Source organism: Callospermophilus lateralis, chromosome 6 (assembly GCF_048772815.1).
Source record: "Callospermophilus lateralis isolate mCalLat2 chromosome 6, mCalLat2.hap1, whole genome shotgun sequence".
In the NCBI taxonomy this organism is placed as follows: Eukaryota; Metazoa; Chordata; class Mammalia; order Rodentia; family Sciuridae; genus Callospermophilus; species Callospermophilus lateralis.
In genome coordinates this window covers 124,853,682-124,869,514 of record NC_135310.1, presented here as the reverse complement: position 1 = coordinate 124,869,514, position 15,833 = coordinate 124,853,682, and the positions used below count along the sequence as shown (strand labels likewise).

The 15,833-nt window shown below is 42.8% G+C and overlaps 1 pseudogene; it reads left to right on the top strand.

Moving 5' to 3' along the window:
- Positions 1 to 4,236, top strand: part of LOC143402031 (kinesin-like protein KIF26B) — a 67,485-nt pseudogene extending 63,249 nt beyond the window's left edge.
- Positions 4,237 to 15,833: the final 11,597 nt, after the last annotated feature.

Below are 15,833 nucleotides of genomic sequence, written 5' to 3'. Positions count from 1 at the left end.
CATTTCAGTGCAGCTCAGCAGGTGACCACAGCTTTCCTGCCATGACCCCATTCCTTGCATCAAAGAAAGATATCAAAATTTGAAGTTCAAAAGGATCAAACGTGGCTTATTCCTCTCCCTAGGTTCTCAGAGACGTTGGCTCATCCTAGCATTGCCCCTCAATACCTCTTCCCCTGTGAGAAAACCCACCACCAGCACAGGGGTCCGCTGGGTGGATGGCCCCTTGCGGAGCACCCAGAGGGGCCTCGGGAAACCATTTGAGATCGAAGTCTATGAAATCGACGATGTGGAGAGCTTGCAGCAGTGACGCAGTGGCGCCAACAAGGAGAGTCCATTTCCTGGAGTGGGCGCGGTTCCCCATGGGTCCTGCCCTGAGAAGGGACCTGCTTCTGTTGTGGGCAGATGGGTGACCATGGGCCCATAAAGTGGGATAGACACTTTGGAGGGAAATCTGTGTCCTCTCCTGAAATTCCTTAAAGACTCATATGCTGGGGCACACAGTGGCCTGGGGGGCTTTTCTGGCTCCTTGTCTTGAGAATTCATACTCATGCAGACCAGCATTTGCCCAGTTGGAACACCATCTGCTTTCTACATTTAATAACAACCTGCAACAGTCTCCCCCATGGCTGAGCTGTCTGGTTTATCAAGGCAGAAATCCCACTGAGGTCTCTGAAGTCCCTCCCAGACTTACCAGGGACCATCTCCTTTCTCATCGAAGGTCTTTAGAAGTATTCCTCTCTAGAAGAGGTTATGTGGACTGGACAGGAGCAGAAGGATCTCTTTTTCTTTTCAATACACTGCCCCTTTCCTTCTCCATCACTGTGCAGGAGGTCATGTGCTTTAACGCAAAAATAAAAATTCTGGAGCATCGCCAGCAGAGGATCGCAGAGGTCAGAGCCAAGTACGAGTGGCTGATGAAGGACCTGGAGATGACCAAACAGTACCTGATGCTGGACCCCAACAAGTGGCTCCATGAATGTAAGGCCCATGGTTCATTTCTATCACTGTGGCTAACAGGTTCCCCAGTGACAGAGGCCTGGCACCTAACCCAGGGTGACCTTGGCACACTTCATCTAGGGGCAGATGGAGACGGTTGCTCTGAGGGAACAATCCTACTCTCCTGGGGCAGGTGGGAGGGGCTGGGAACAGCAAAGTAGTGGTGAATATTGCTCTTGCAAGATTATTTCTTATGTGTTTCAGTCCAAAGCACTTGAAAATGAGATTTTTCCCCCCTGCATGTGGCAGATTACCCAGACATGAAGGCTGTATTACAAATCTCCTAGACCACAAAATCACACTGCTTATCTAGCCTGAAATAGACATGAATTTATAGAGCTCTTGATAGGGTAGAGTGTACGACCATAGTAAAGCCTCACGGAGGACCCAGAAAGCAAGAGGAGCAGCCTGGTATTATTTCCATTTAATAGAAAGCCCCTGATGACAGTAACCATCTAATAATCATTCAGAGGAATTTTGTTCTCTTTGAGAGGTGGATTCAATTGTCTCTTATTTATTTGTTCCTAACCATTCCATTTACTGCGAAATAAAACTTAAATCAGGTCCCAACTACTACACTGATGTGGGAAGCAATCCCACAATCTGGGGGATAAAATATGCTACTGTCATTAAAATTCTCTCCCTGTTTCCCATCTGGCTCTTTTCTCCAGCCCTCAACTGCCTCTGTCCCCTCTCAAAACACCCCTCCCCTGCATGTCCCCCTCTCCTAGTGTTCCATGGCAGTGAGGAGAGCCCATGAGTGAGGTCTGAGGCGTAGATTTGTGTGCCAGAGAAGCTGTTTTTTTAAAATATTGGGTGAAATGATTTTTGGTGAAAAAGAAAGTGCCAGGATTTGTCAGATGCCTGGCTCTTCCCAGCACCTGCCGCTTGTGACAGGTTTCTTTTCCATATAAATGGAGTAGTACCATGTCCCCTGAGTACATCAGTGGGTTCTAGTGACCATACCCAATACAGAGAGCATCCTTTGCTTCAGGGATGCAACATCTGTGGCTAGGCCCACGGTCCCACAAACACAGCCTGTGCCTGAAGGCCCAATACGGGAAATGAAGTCCTCTATTAGAAATTTTCTTCCTTCAAAGATATTTTTATCAAAGGCATTATGGGGCAGACAAGACAGAACATTAGCTAATGTCTGACTAGGGCACAAACATGGAGCCTAGTGCTTATTTCTCTCTCACCTGTGGCTGCCTTTTCTTTTTTTTCTTTTTTTTCCCCATAAATCTCTGGACATTTTGAAATCCTGGGACATCCCTTGAGACAGTCCCTTCATTTTTTAAAAAAAATGTTTCGTTGTAGTTAGACACAATGCCTTTATTTATTTCTATGTGGTGCTGAGGATCAAACCCAGGGCCTAGCATGTGCTCCACCACTGAGCCACAACCCCAGCCCCCCCCCATAGTTTCTTCATTTTTAACATTTTCATTAACATTTTATTTTTCAAGAACTGTTTATGCCCAAGGCAGGCTTGAAAATGATCCTCATCTTACAAAGCACATTTTCTCCCAGGAAGGGAGCAGGCTTACACCTCAGTACACCTGTGTTTCACATGCTTCCAAGAAACATCTGAAGACATTCCTTCTTGCCTTCATATATGTCAAGAATCAGCTATTGGTCATGCTAATAAAGAGAATGAACAGAAGGCCACATGAAAGGAGAAGCACAGATTGTTTTTCTAAGATGAGTGGAAAATAAGAATGGGGAAAAAATTTTAAAAAAACTATGGAGTCTGCATGCTGACTATTCCTGTTGTTGGGCTGGCAGGGTATTGGCAAAGAAATAGATGTGCTGGGGTCCATTTTTATTTTTAATTTTTAGATTAGATGCCGCTTTTGAGGTGGTACAGTGATGAGGTCTGATGGGGTTATGGTGTAGTGAGGTGTTGTTTCTTCAGTATTAGAGGGGCATTCAGCCTGTTAGACTGGGTCTCCCTCCAGCTGTAGTCCTTATTAATTGTAACCTTGAGTGTGTGTCCTCACAGTCTTGCTCTCAGGGATGTCCTCTGTATAAAGCAGTTTGCTTCTGTTACAGTCCCTGATAGTCCTGTAGCATGACATGGTTTTCAAATGTTTTCAGACCATGTTCACATTCGTTATCTCCTTTTTGATTTTATTCTTCTCAACAACTCAAGGTAGATAGGATAGGCAGGTTAGGAATTATTACGCTCATGTTAAATTTAAGGACATGGCACCTTCAGAAGTTAAGGTCACAGAGCTAGTATGGAGCAGCTGGGAATCAAACGCAAGTCCCCTGCTTTGGATTCCACAGCCACTCCACCAGCCTTGGTTGCCGTCCCTGCTGTCCTCCCCATATGGGGACTCCTTGTAGCACCTCTGGAGTTAGTACCAGGCAGCCCACCCCTCTGCCCAGCCACCATGGACGTAGTAGGAAAACTGAGTCCAGGTGGGTTGACTGCAGACACCTGCTCTTCAGAAACTGCACGACTCAAACTTTTCACCCCCTATAGGCCTGAGTGTCAGCATCCTGCTCCTAAGTGTCAGCTTGTCTTCTGAGCTTAAGAAAGCTCACCTACCAATTTAGATCTATATCATATTTCCTGAATGATCATCGAGTACATGAGACTGCCTAGGAAGACCAGAGACAGGTCAGGTTTCTCAGCCTGAGAGGTGGATACAAAGTGCTCATGAAGGAATAGGAGGCAGAAACAGCCTTTATCTAAGGAGGCAGAGGGATTTGTCACGTTAGATCACAAGGGAGGGATTTGTCCCACACCAGTTTCAAGATCTGCATTCTTCATGGTTAGTGGAGAATAATGGTGTCATCTTTCACAGATGCTGTGGTGGAGATGCCAGAGGTGGGGGCAGCTAGATTTTTGCCTTATTTATCAGAATAATCTCAACAAAATGTTAAAGATCTAAAAACTGGTAACCAGTGTTTCAATCCCCTGGCTGAGAGGCCAAGGATTAGGTAGGAAGGACAACAGGCCGCTGGAGACGGGTGAAGAAATCAGATCTGGGGACAGAGGGGCAGATACAGGCAGCCCTGTGGTCTGGGCTGAGCAGATGGGATGGCTCTTTCTGCCTGCCAGAGTCTCCAGGCCCTTCCTCTTTTGCAGTGGACTTGGAGCAGGTGCTGGAGCTGGATCCCCTGGAGTACCTGGAGGCCCTGGAGTGCGTCACCGAGCGCCTGGAGAGCCGCATCAACTTCTGAAAGGACCATCTCATGATGATCACCTGCTTTGACATCACCTCCAGGCGCTGATAAGGAGCGGCAGGTCCCCAATCTACCAGTCCCCTTACTCCCCAGAGGGACGTCACCCTCCCCCAGGCCCTTTGTGCTGGCGGCACCCCAAAGACTATAGAATGAGGATGAAGGTTGATGGCAAGTCTGGAGGGAGCGTTGAGCGGAAGATGAGTTTTCTTTTGTTTTCTGAAGTAGGGAAGGTGCAAACCCTGAACCCGTGGAAGGAGAGAATGATAGGAAGCCCAAGGGACATCAGAGCCCCATGAGACTGAAATAAAAGCACTTTGAGGAACTTAACTTGTTTATACATAAGAACTGCTGGCAAAGAGACCTCTCTCTTTTCATACTTTTGTGAGGGGGAGGGTGGACTTAGGATTTCTGTGGAAAGCGAAAACAAAACACCCATGACAAGATGACCCAGGATGACGGATTAAGTGCCTTGCAAATCTTTATGATTACCCAAACATTTGTGTTCATACTCTTCTCTTGTACAGATGGTGCTAGTTAAGATGCAAACAACAAAACCCACAAAGAGAAAATCCCACACGTTTTTGAAATGTACTCATGACTCATTTTTCTCTTGGTGTTTTATCCTATTTCTGACTTGCTGTTTGTAAATAAGTTGTGTTTGTAGAGCTAGTTCCTAAGCAGTATTGCATACGAATAAATGTTAACTGTCTTATATCACGATTCTGGTAAGGCCACTCGAACAGAAAGGAGAGACTTTCATCCACACAAGCAAATGTGTGTTTCCAAAAAAACGGTTTTGGAAAGGCAGGTGATGCTCACTGCCTCCTCCCACGAGCAGCAGGTGGGCCAGCAGACCCAGAAGGCTGATCATGGAGCAGCACGAGTGAACTTGAGCCATCAGGAGAGGAGACAGGGCTTGCATCTCTAAGGGAGCAGCTGTCCTTTGTGACCTGGGCCAGACTTCTCCATCTAGGTAGGCAATTTTTCCATCTCCATCACCCCATCCTCATCCTTGCCCCACCCATCCAGGGTTTTTAATATCCTCAAAACAAGTTCATGTTCATTTCTATTCCAAAGACTCTGGATTGAAAGCTTGAATCAATTAAGTAGAGCCATATTTATTTGTTTTTGAGTTTTGTGGATTTATTGAAGTGGCAGTGGAGGACAGGGGGAGGGGTGGTAACTTTGAGTTGAGAGGCTTCTTCTACTGGTACGTACTTATAGACTTCAATCACATTGGTGTAGAACAAGAAGGATGCTTGGGAGCACACAGGTTTTCTGTTATCCAGAGTCCTGCCCAAGAGCAAGAAAGTTCAGTTCTTCCCTGTCCCAAAGCCTGCATACCACCTAGGGACTATGCTTGTTTCCTAAAGCTTGGCACCCAAAGACAGAGAGACGTTCCTCCTCCCTAAATCCCATAACTATGGACAGATAGAGTAGAGTTGAATGAATATGTATTTCCAGGTCTTGGCTCCCAAAACCCCATTCTCAAATTGCAAAAGTTCCCTTTAGGATTATTATATCTGTGTTAGGGACAAAAACTTGAGGCACAGAACCGCCAAGGGCATTGAGGTACTGAGAACTGTTCATCTTTGCCCTCAAATGCAGCTGAGGGTTCATGAGCCTCTTTCCAGGCTAGTTTTGTCCCCACTAACCAATTTCTCAGCCCAAGCTCCCCGCCATGGAAAATTAGCCTTTGCATTTGTTGGTTGTGCTTCTGTGTTGGTAGCCCAACACAGCTGTCTCACCAGCAAAGCGGGGCTCAGCTAGGTTCTAAACAGGAACTGAAATCTATGAGCATTAGAGCACCTGACTTGTAACTCATCAGAACAGGGAACATTAGCTCTCTTGCTTTGGAAGTCAGCCCCATGGACTGACTCCATGGGTCATGAGTCCAGCTTTGCACACTCTGTAAGAGTCTGCTTCTATGTAAATGTACCCACACAAGATCTGGCTGAATATGCTAGTTGAATGGACTAAAATATGGCGAAAGGGGTCATTTTCCTCTTTGTGCATCCTACAAGTTAAACAAGTGTGTTACCTTAGAAGTAGAGCCTCCCCTAACTCCTCAAAAAATCCATTCTGCAGAGTTCTGGGACTCTGAGCCCATCTCTGGCCTCACAGTACTTGCATGCATTGGCTTGCTTAACAACAACATTCTTGGAAGCATATGAACTCCAGGGGATGCCAGTGCTTTGAGTTGGTTGTTTGTCCTTTGGTATCCCTTTGGGTTGCTAGTTTGAAATATACCACTTCATAAAAAACCTTTCTTTGAGGAATTTTCAAAGGTGAGTATGCCTTGTTTTTCTGCTGTGAACAAATACATTTGATAAGTCATCAGTGAGCTTGGCTTTTGCCACTGCCACATTCTCCCTTAGCCCTGAGGTCCTCATGCTGCAGTGACTTCCTTTGGAAGGTCACTGACAGAGCCTGGTGCCTTTGCTGGGGTGAGACCAAGCAGAACAGTGAATTCTCTCCTAGGGAGTGGCCTTCAGCTTGTTTCCTGCCTAAATGTGTTTATATACATTTTTAACAAATTCATGATATAACAAAAGGTTGATATTACCCACAGTGATCTTGCCAAGTCAGATTGACTTCCCAAGAGATCCCATCATGGAACATCCCCAGGATCCTACAGGCCATGGTATAGGAGAACAACTGCCTGGGAATTGTTGTCCATCATTTTTTTCTTTCTTTTCTTTATTTATTGTCTTATTTTATTTACTTAACTGCGAACATTTTAATTTACCAAGAGTTGATAACCATGTGAAGAAGTCATGCATTTGACATTATGATGAGCTTGTTCCTGGCTCTATGAATTGATGATACAGATGATAATCTTTGAGCACAAGAAAGAAGGTACTATATCCAAAGCAGCCCCAGTAACCGAAGGATGTCAAATAGGGTCCAGATGGGAGATGGTTCCAGGTCTCCTTTTGGTTTTAGTGACAGAGGGCCCAAGAAGGCCAAAGGAACACCCAAGAACTGATTTCTATTTCATTATACACAAATGAAATGACTCTTTAAAATTCACACTTAGAGGCATAAACCTTACTCAATTCCTTGTCTGAAACTTATCCCACCAACTCCTGCTCCAAATAGTTTAGTGTGAAATAGAAACATTGCCAGCAGAACAAAACTGAGATTCAATAAGGGAAATAGAGATCATTTCCCCTGGAGTAGATCCACATTGCATTTTATGATGGTGTTTCATGCTGCAAGGGAGCCATAGTTTGCTTTTTCCTGGGCTTTCAAATCACGACCTGAGAGCTGGAACCTTTGATCTTCTTGTCCTTGAATTTCTCTTGACATGATGAGAAACTGCCTCTCACTTTCATCTCTTCCAGATCTGAATCAGCACACCTCCCTGTTGTTTTATCTGCAATTGCTATTGTGAACGTGGGGAAACTTCAGATGCAAATGCCGAGACGAATCCTGTGAACTCAAACAAGGATCCCAAGCAGGGAAATGACTCCAATTAAGATTTTTTAAAAAGTATCTCTCTCTCTCACACACACACACACACACATACACACACACAAACACATGGCAAAAGGGGCTCAGCTAGGTTCTAAACAGGAACTGAAGTCTTATAAGCATCAGAGCACCAGACTTGTAACTCATCAGAACAGGGCAAAGAAGACCCATTAGCTCACACCAAAAAAAAAAAAAAAAAGTGGAGGTTTAGCAGGCAGAAATTTGGCCCAGTTTGTCATGAAGTAGCCTTAAGCTGGAAGTCTGATCACAGACACTTATTCCATCCACAGTGGTGGTTCAAAAAAAAAAAAAGTCTTTTTATACACACATCCAAGTCTTGTGCTTGCTTCAAAGATTTTCATTCCATGATTGGAGTTGAAGAAGAAGGGAATTTGTGCCCACTTGGGTATGTATTTCGTGTCCTTATAAACTAGCTACCTTCTTCAGGATTCAAATTCTAATGCTCATCATTAAGTTGGGTTCATCCAGAAGCCTTCATCACAGATGTGTCTATTTAAAATCATCCACCTGAACTTGACTTGGGATAGAAGGCAGGTCTGGCAAGAGCCCACAATTTGTTCAAAGCAAACACAGTTGCTTGTGTCACTGGTAACTGCTGATCTATACTCGAGCCTTCCAAAATGATGATGTAATGAATGTTTTTAGGTTATTTATTCCAACAAGAAATTTGGCTATAAAAATTACTAAAGATTAATTCATTTCAAAATCAAATAAGATTCATGAATTTAGTTGTTCTTCCCTACTGGAACATCAATAGCCCACTTTTTGAGCATATGCAAAAATATCTCCTCACTTTTCAAGGCAATATATATCTTAAACCCTGCAACCATGCCAGTCAGAAACAGGCTGGAAGTCCTGTGTGCTATTAGTTGATGCTATCTAAACCACTCCATGCCCTTGTTCCTGGGCTCACTTCCTCTGCCTGGACAGTGTGGCCTTTCTTTCCACAATGCAAGGAACACTCTATAGGGCCACCACATATGAGACTCCCAAGCAGGGAGAAAAAGAACAGTTCAGGCTGCTTTACTCTAGGTGACAAAGCCAGGCATTCAGCTTCACTGGACATGCCAGTCTAAAATTGGTTTGGCCATGTGGCATTCTTTGGATCTTAGTATATCTTTCTTATCCTCCAAAATGTGTCACAATTTGTGGGTTAAATCTCATAAATTGTGTCACTTAGCAATCTTCCTGACAAAATGACATATTTCTAAAACAGAAACTGTTTCTTATTTCTGCATTAATAAAAGCAGAATTCCAATCCAGGAGAAGCTATTAAAACTTAAGCTTCTCATCTCAAAAAAGTATTTTGATTTTTTTTAAAAAATTTTAAATCCCAAGAGCGAATTCACCCTTCCCTAAACAAGCATATTCTGCTTTTGGGTGGCCCTACTTAGAACCTGAGGCATGGTCTTGACATTGGACACCAACAAGTGCTTAGGCAGTATCACATCAACATTGCATCTTATTGATATTCTCTGAATAAGTTTGTTTCCCATGTGCAGATGTGACTCAGATACTGGTACTCACACATCTATTTTATGTATCACACAGAAGTTACCTTCAAAATTGGCAGAGTCAGCCTGAGATTGTAGCTCTGTGGTAGAGCGCTTGCCTAGCATGTATGAGGCACTGGGTTTGATTCTTAGCACCATATATAAATAAAATAAACATCCACCTACAATTAAAAAATATTAAAAAAGAAAACTAGCAGAGTCTTCATCTCTAATATCCCACATTGTCATACCTAATTTATGAAGAGTTATGATTTATTTGTAAACTCAGGATGTTGTTTTATAACACTGCTTGTGTTTTAGAATTTCTTTATACATCATGGTTGGAAATGGTCTCCCTTGCTATGCATTGAAGTGTAAGCCTGGTGGATATGTCTGTGACGATGTGGGGTTTTTTGTGCTTTTGTTTTCGTTTTTTGCTTTTCTGCTTTTCTCTCCCTAGAAAAATCTGTCAGCAGAGACATGAGTGGAGGTTGGGGGAGATAAATAAATCAGGAGAACAGGGATTAGCATCCAGTCCTCAGAGTACAGGGCTTAATTCAAAATCTCAGCTGTTTCTATAGTAAGTAACCAAATGGGAAAGGATCCTTCCTTTTGATTTGGATGATAATGAGCTTAGAAATCAGCTTTCACGGGCCTGGGTGGAAGAGGATTCAGCTTCTCTTACTGGTTCAACATCAAATTCCTGAGAAAAGTGCTGACAGTATTAAGTTCCCAAATTTCCTCAAGACCCCCATTCCACATGCGTTACTTCTGAAGGGGGCTGGGAAAGCAACGACAGGTCCTCACCTTGGATATATCAGAGTAGTTTTTTTCTGGAGCAACCAAAGCACTTTAGTGAGTCTTACAACCCATAATACTTAAGGCATTTTGTCCCTTGAGAGATCCCTGAGAGGCAGGGAAGGGCTGGGGCCAGTAGTTTCATTTGAGAGGAAACTAAAACTAGGAGGAAAGCCTGGAGCCCCAGGAGGAGGTGACCAGGGACCACACCTGGTTCATCACTAGCTATGCAACTTGGGTGAGTTGCTTCATTTTACTGTGAAAGGTTGGGGTCATGATAGCTGTCCTTCTAGGATCGTGTAAAGAGGGAAAACAGTGGCAAAACTGATGGGGGATGGGCTTTGAAGAAATTAAAGCTCTCTTTAGGACCTGGGGAGAATCATTTCTACATCAAAAAACTGATGTCAATGGTCATCAATTGGCCCAAGTACACAGAACAGTTTTGTAGCAGAACTGGACTTGAGTTCAGGACTTCCTGTTAGATGATGTTGCATCAGATGTGTGGACAGGAACAAACATCAGTCCTCTGTACTTCTGTGTGTGTACATATGTATATGCGTGTGTGCAGAAGGTATGTGGCATGGCAGAAGAGCACAGGACAGAAAACCTGAGTTCAGATTCCAGTTTCCACAATAGTCCCATCTATGTATACCTTATCAACATCTCTGGAACTGTTTCTTAATTTATAAAATGAGGACATTGTGCTACATGATCTTTGTGAATAGCATTCGTGCACTTTGTGGTTCCTTCAAGCCCTGGTTCTATGACTCCATGATTAGTAATGTATGTATGTATATATAAATATGCTTATCTGTAGAAATGGACCCATTTGAAGAGTGGAGACAAGGCCGGCCCAAGTGCATTTATTGTTTTGGAAACAGTAAATTCACAAACATGTTTAAAAAATTCTCATTTTAAGTCAACAGTGGTATTGAATGTCATTGTTTGAAGTTCACTGTTTAACTGTATAGAAGATTGGTGCTGTTTTTAAAATTAAATTCTTAGCTCATTAGTGTTTGCTGTTAATTTTTTTTAAAATAAAGCTCATTTGTAAAGGTCAGAAAATTAACTATTCAGTACTTGGGCTGGTCCCAGCAGCCTATTTGCAGGCTGGATTTTGTGTATGGGCCTTTATATAGCTATATAAAAATTAGCTTTTGGCTTGGTCATGATAACTATGAGCAGGCTATCTGGAGAACAGTCTTGAACAGAGTGTTACATAGTTATCACAAACTGGTGACATGAATCCATTGAGCTGTGTGCCATTCTTGTGTGAAGACATTGTTTTCTGGCTACCAGCTCTGACTTTTTGAGGCATATGAGGTGTAAAATGTTGTCAAAAAAGAATCTGGTGTTTAAAAGAATCAAACTATGGTGGCATTAAATGTTCATGAATTCTTCTCTCTCCAGTTTATCCTTCTGTACAGAGGGTGGGGTGTTCTTATTATTACAACACCTGGGCCTGGGTCTGCCTCCCAGGTCCTTCAGCACTTCCTGAGGTGAGTCCTGTGGGGCTGGCCTCTAACATATTTGGAAAGCAGCCACGAGTGGGTGGAGATGTGGCTAAGTCACAGAGCTTCTGGAATTGTCCTTCCCAGAGAGTCAGCCATGAACTGATCACACATGAAAATTTTAAGAAGCTTAGGGTTGATGTTGTACGTTTTATGTGTTTATTTATTTATTTATTTATTTATTTATTTATTTATTTATTTATTTATTTGGTGGCCTGTGTCCTTAACCCAGTGTCTCTGGGACTCACATAAAATCAGGGCATTTGCAGTCATTGCAGAGAGTTTGGACCTGGACACATGGTCCCCTTTTCACATGAATACATGTCTCAAATGCAACTAAGCACACTCAAGCAAAAAAGCCAAACCAGACTGCGATTGGACAAATGTTCCCTAGGTACCCTCTGCTCCTAAGGACCACCTCTTCCCCTCCACTGTAGACTTATTCCCTCAGCAGTATTAAGGTTTCTTCCTCAATGTTGGTACCACATGCATATAATCAGCTGAATGTACCACAGTCCCAAGGACAAGGCCAGGTGCCCACCAAAGCAAATGCACCCTCTTGCTTCCTGGCAAGGACCCTGCTCTGAATCCCTCCTTGTCTCCTGCTCTGTGGAGCTTGCTGGCATGCACATCACCCAGGCTTCCTGCCGTCTACTCCCTGAATCCTTGACAAGAACTGCCTAGGCTTTCTTGATATCACAGGAAAGAAACCTTAAGTTAAAAAGCTGTGATTTCCTAGGGGGAAAACACACCTTCAAGTGGAAGAGATAATGGAGGTGCTGCCTACTAGATCAGTTCCTCAGAGAAGAGAACGTAAGGGCCCCATTTGGAATTGTTTCCAATCCCCTTGCTCCTCCCCTCTAAAGCCTGCATCCTTCAGTTCACCCTGGTCTGGCAAGTCCTGTGATACCACCCCATCCTCAACTCCCATCAGAGCCTCTGAGGGGGCTGGAAGGAGGATACATGTGGTCATCAGAAGTATCTTCTCAATGGGAAAGAAAATTCTCCAAATGTAGAGTCTTAGGTGTATTTTTCTCTCAAATTATTAACATTCTCATACTGTACTGACAGTACGTTTTATTTTTCTTAGTCATTTTGATCCTATCCTTTTGTCTCAGGGACATCAATCAGCCTCTCTATGGTTATTCTGTCTGCCTAGGACTGGGAGGACATAAAAAAACAAAGCAAGGCGACACCTTCATGTAGCAACACCTTCATCTATGTGCTGGTCAGGCTATTCCAGCACCCAAACAGACGAAATGCCCCTGTGTCTCAATTTGGGCCTATTGCAGGATACAAAGCTTCCATTGGCTTTTCTAGTTGAAGGGTATTTCTAGAAAACCCTTATAATTATATGAGAGCACTTAGAGTGTTGGCACATGGACCTGAAGGCGGTTGATATATCTAGCACCATAGGTGTCTCTTGTTCTTCTACATCCCAGCATCTAAAACTGAGCCTGGAACAACTCAATTGATATTAGCTGAATGAATGAATAAAATAAAGAAATCAAGTTTGGAAGAGGAGGCAATAGAGAAACCTGGTCAGAGTCTGCATTTGCCTATCCCCAGGTGGAATGAAGAGAGGCCCCAATGAGAATCCCATATCCTCAGGCTCTTTGGCCTCCCAAATTAGTGACCTGCCTTGGCCTTTAGTTTTCCTCTTCAAAAGATAAAAAGGCAAAGCATTCATGCACTTCAATTCTACCCACATTTATAAAGCAATTGTTTAACAAACCTTTACTGAGCGCCACTTGCTCTGTCCCACACACTTCCAGTGGCTGATGAATAAACAAATCCTGGGCTTCAAGAGCTCTGCTCAGCCTACATACAGCAACCAACTCCAACAGGCAAATGTGCCCCCCTCCCCACAATGCAGGCTGACAGCTTCTCCTGCCAACCCCAACACACACCCTTTGCCCTCCAATTTAGGCCCTTTTGCTAAGCATCATCTCCTGAAGAGTCTTCTAAGTCATGAGGTTGAGAGGGTGAGAAGAGGGAGAGAATGAGAGTTGATCACCTGCCTAGGCGAGGTGACCTACAGGCCACCAGGCTGCCACCTGAGGAAGCTGCTGGAGTGATCCCCATCCATCTGCATGCAGGGTAATAGTGTTTTGATTGTTCTTCATTTTAAAAAATATTAAAATCACCCTTGCCTGTTCCATCCTTTATACTCTTTTTTTTTTTTTTAATTTTATTTTATTTTATTTTTTATTTTTTTATTTTTTTTATTCAAAACATTACAAAGATTTCAGAATCACATCGGTTACACATCCACATTTTTACATAATACCATAATAGTAACTGTTGTATTCTGCTACCTTTCCTATCCTCTACTATCCCCCTCCCCTCCCCTCCCATCTTCTCTCTCTACCCCATCTACTGTAATTCATTTCTCTTCTTATTTTTTTGCCATTCCCCTCACAAACTCTTATATGTAATTTTGTATAACAATGAGGGTCTCCTTCCATTTCCAAGCAATTTCCCTTTTCTCTCCCTTTCCCTCCCACTTCATGACTCTGCTTAATGTTAATCTTTTCCTCCTGCTCTTCCTCCCTGCTCTGTTCTTGGTTGCTCTCATTATATCAAAGAAGACATTTGGCATTTGTTTTTTAGGGATTGGCTAGCTTCACTTAGCATAATCTGCTCTAGTGCCATCCATTTCCCTGCAAATTCCATGATTTTGTCATTTCTTAGTGCTGCGTAGTACTCCATTGTGTATAAATGCCACATTTTTTTTATCCATTCATCTATTGAGGGGCATCGGGGTTGGTTCCACAGTCTAGCTATTGTGAATTGTGCTGCTATGAACATCGATGTGGCAGTATCCCTGTAGTACGCTCTTTTGAGGTCTTCAGGGAATAGTCCGAGAAGGGCAATAGCTGGGTCAAATGGTGGTTCCATTCCCAGCTTTCCCAGGAATCTCCATACTGCTTTCCATATTGGCCTCACCATTTTGCAGTCCCACCAGCAATGTATAAGAGTACCCTTTTCCCCACATCCTCGCCAGCACTTGTTATTGTTCGACTTCATAATGGCTGCCAATCTTACTGGAGTGAGATGGTATCTTAGGGTGGTTTTGATTTGCATTTCTCTGACTGCTAGAGATGGTGAGCATTTTTTCATGTACTTGTTGATTGATTGTATGTCCTCCTCTGAGAAGTGTCTGTTCAGGTCTTTGGCCCATTTGTTGATTGGGTTATTTGTTTTCTTATTGTTTAATTTTTTGAGTTCTTTGTATACTCTGGATATTAGGGCTCTATCTGAAGTGTGAGGAGTAAAAATTAGTTCCCATGATGTAGGCTCCCTATTTACCTCTCTTATTGTTTCTCTTGTTGAGAAAAAACTTTTTAGTTTAAGTAAGTCCCATTTGTTGATTCTTGTTTTTAACTCTTGTGCTATGGGTGTCCTATTAAGGAATTTGGAGCCCGACCCCACAATATGTAGATCGGAGCCAACCTTTTCATCTATCAGATGCATAGTCTCTGATTTGATATCAAGGTCCTTGATCCATTTTGAGTTAACTTTTGTGCATGGCGAGAGGAGGGGATTCAGTTTCATTTTATTGCATATGGATTTCCAGTTTTCCCAGCACCATTTGTTGAAGATGCTATCCTTCCTCCATTGCATGCTTTTAGCCCCTTTATCGAATATAAGATAGTTGTAATTTTGTGGATTGGTTTCTGTGTCCTCTATTCTATACCATTGGTCCACCCGCCTGTTTTGGTACCAGTACCATGCTGTTTTTGTTACTATTGCTTTGTAGTACAGTTTGAAATCTGGTATCGCTACACCTCCTGATTCACACTTCCTGCTTAGAATTGCTTTTGCTATTCTGGGTCTTTTATTTTTCCATATGAATTTCATGATTGCTTTATCTATTTCTACAAGAAATGCCGTTGGGATTTTGATTGGCATTGCATTGAACCTATAGAGAACTTTTGGTAATATTGCCATTTTGATGATGTTAGTTCTGCCTATCCATGAACAGGGTATATTTTTCCATCTTCTGAGATCTTCTTCTATTTCTCTCTTTAGGGTTCTGTAGTTTTCATTGTATAAATCTTTCACCTCTTTTGTTAGGTTGATTCCCAAGTATTTTATTTTTTTTGAGGATATTGTGAATGGGGTAGATGTCCTCATTTCCAGTTCAGAAGATTTGTCGCTGATATACAGGAATGCCTTTGATTTATGCGTGTTGATTTTATATCCAGCCACTTTGCTGAATTCATTTATTAGCTCTAGTAGTTTCTTTGTAGACCCTTTTGTGTCTTCTAGGTATAGGATCATATCATCCGCAAACAGTGATAATTTAAGTTCTTCTTTTCCTATTTTTATGCCTTTAATT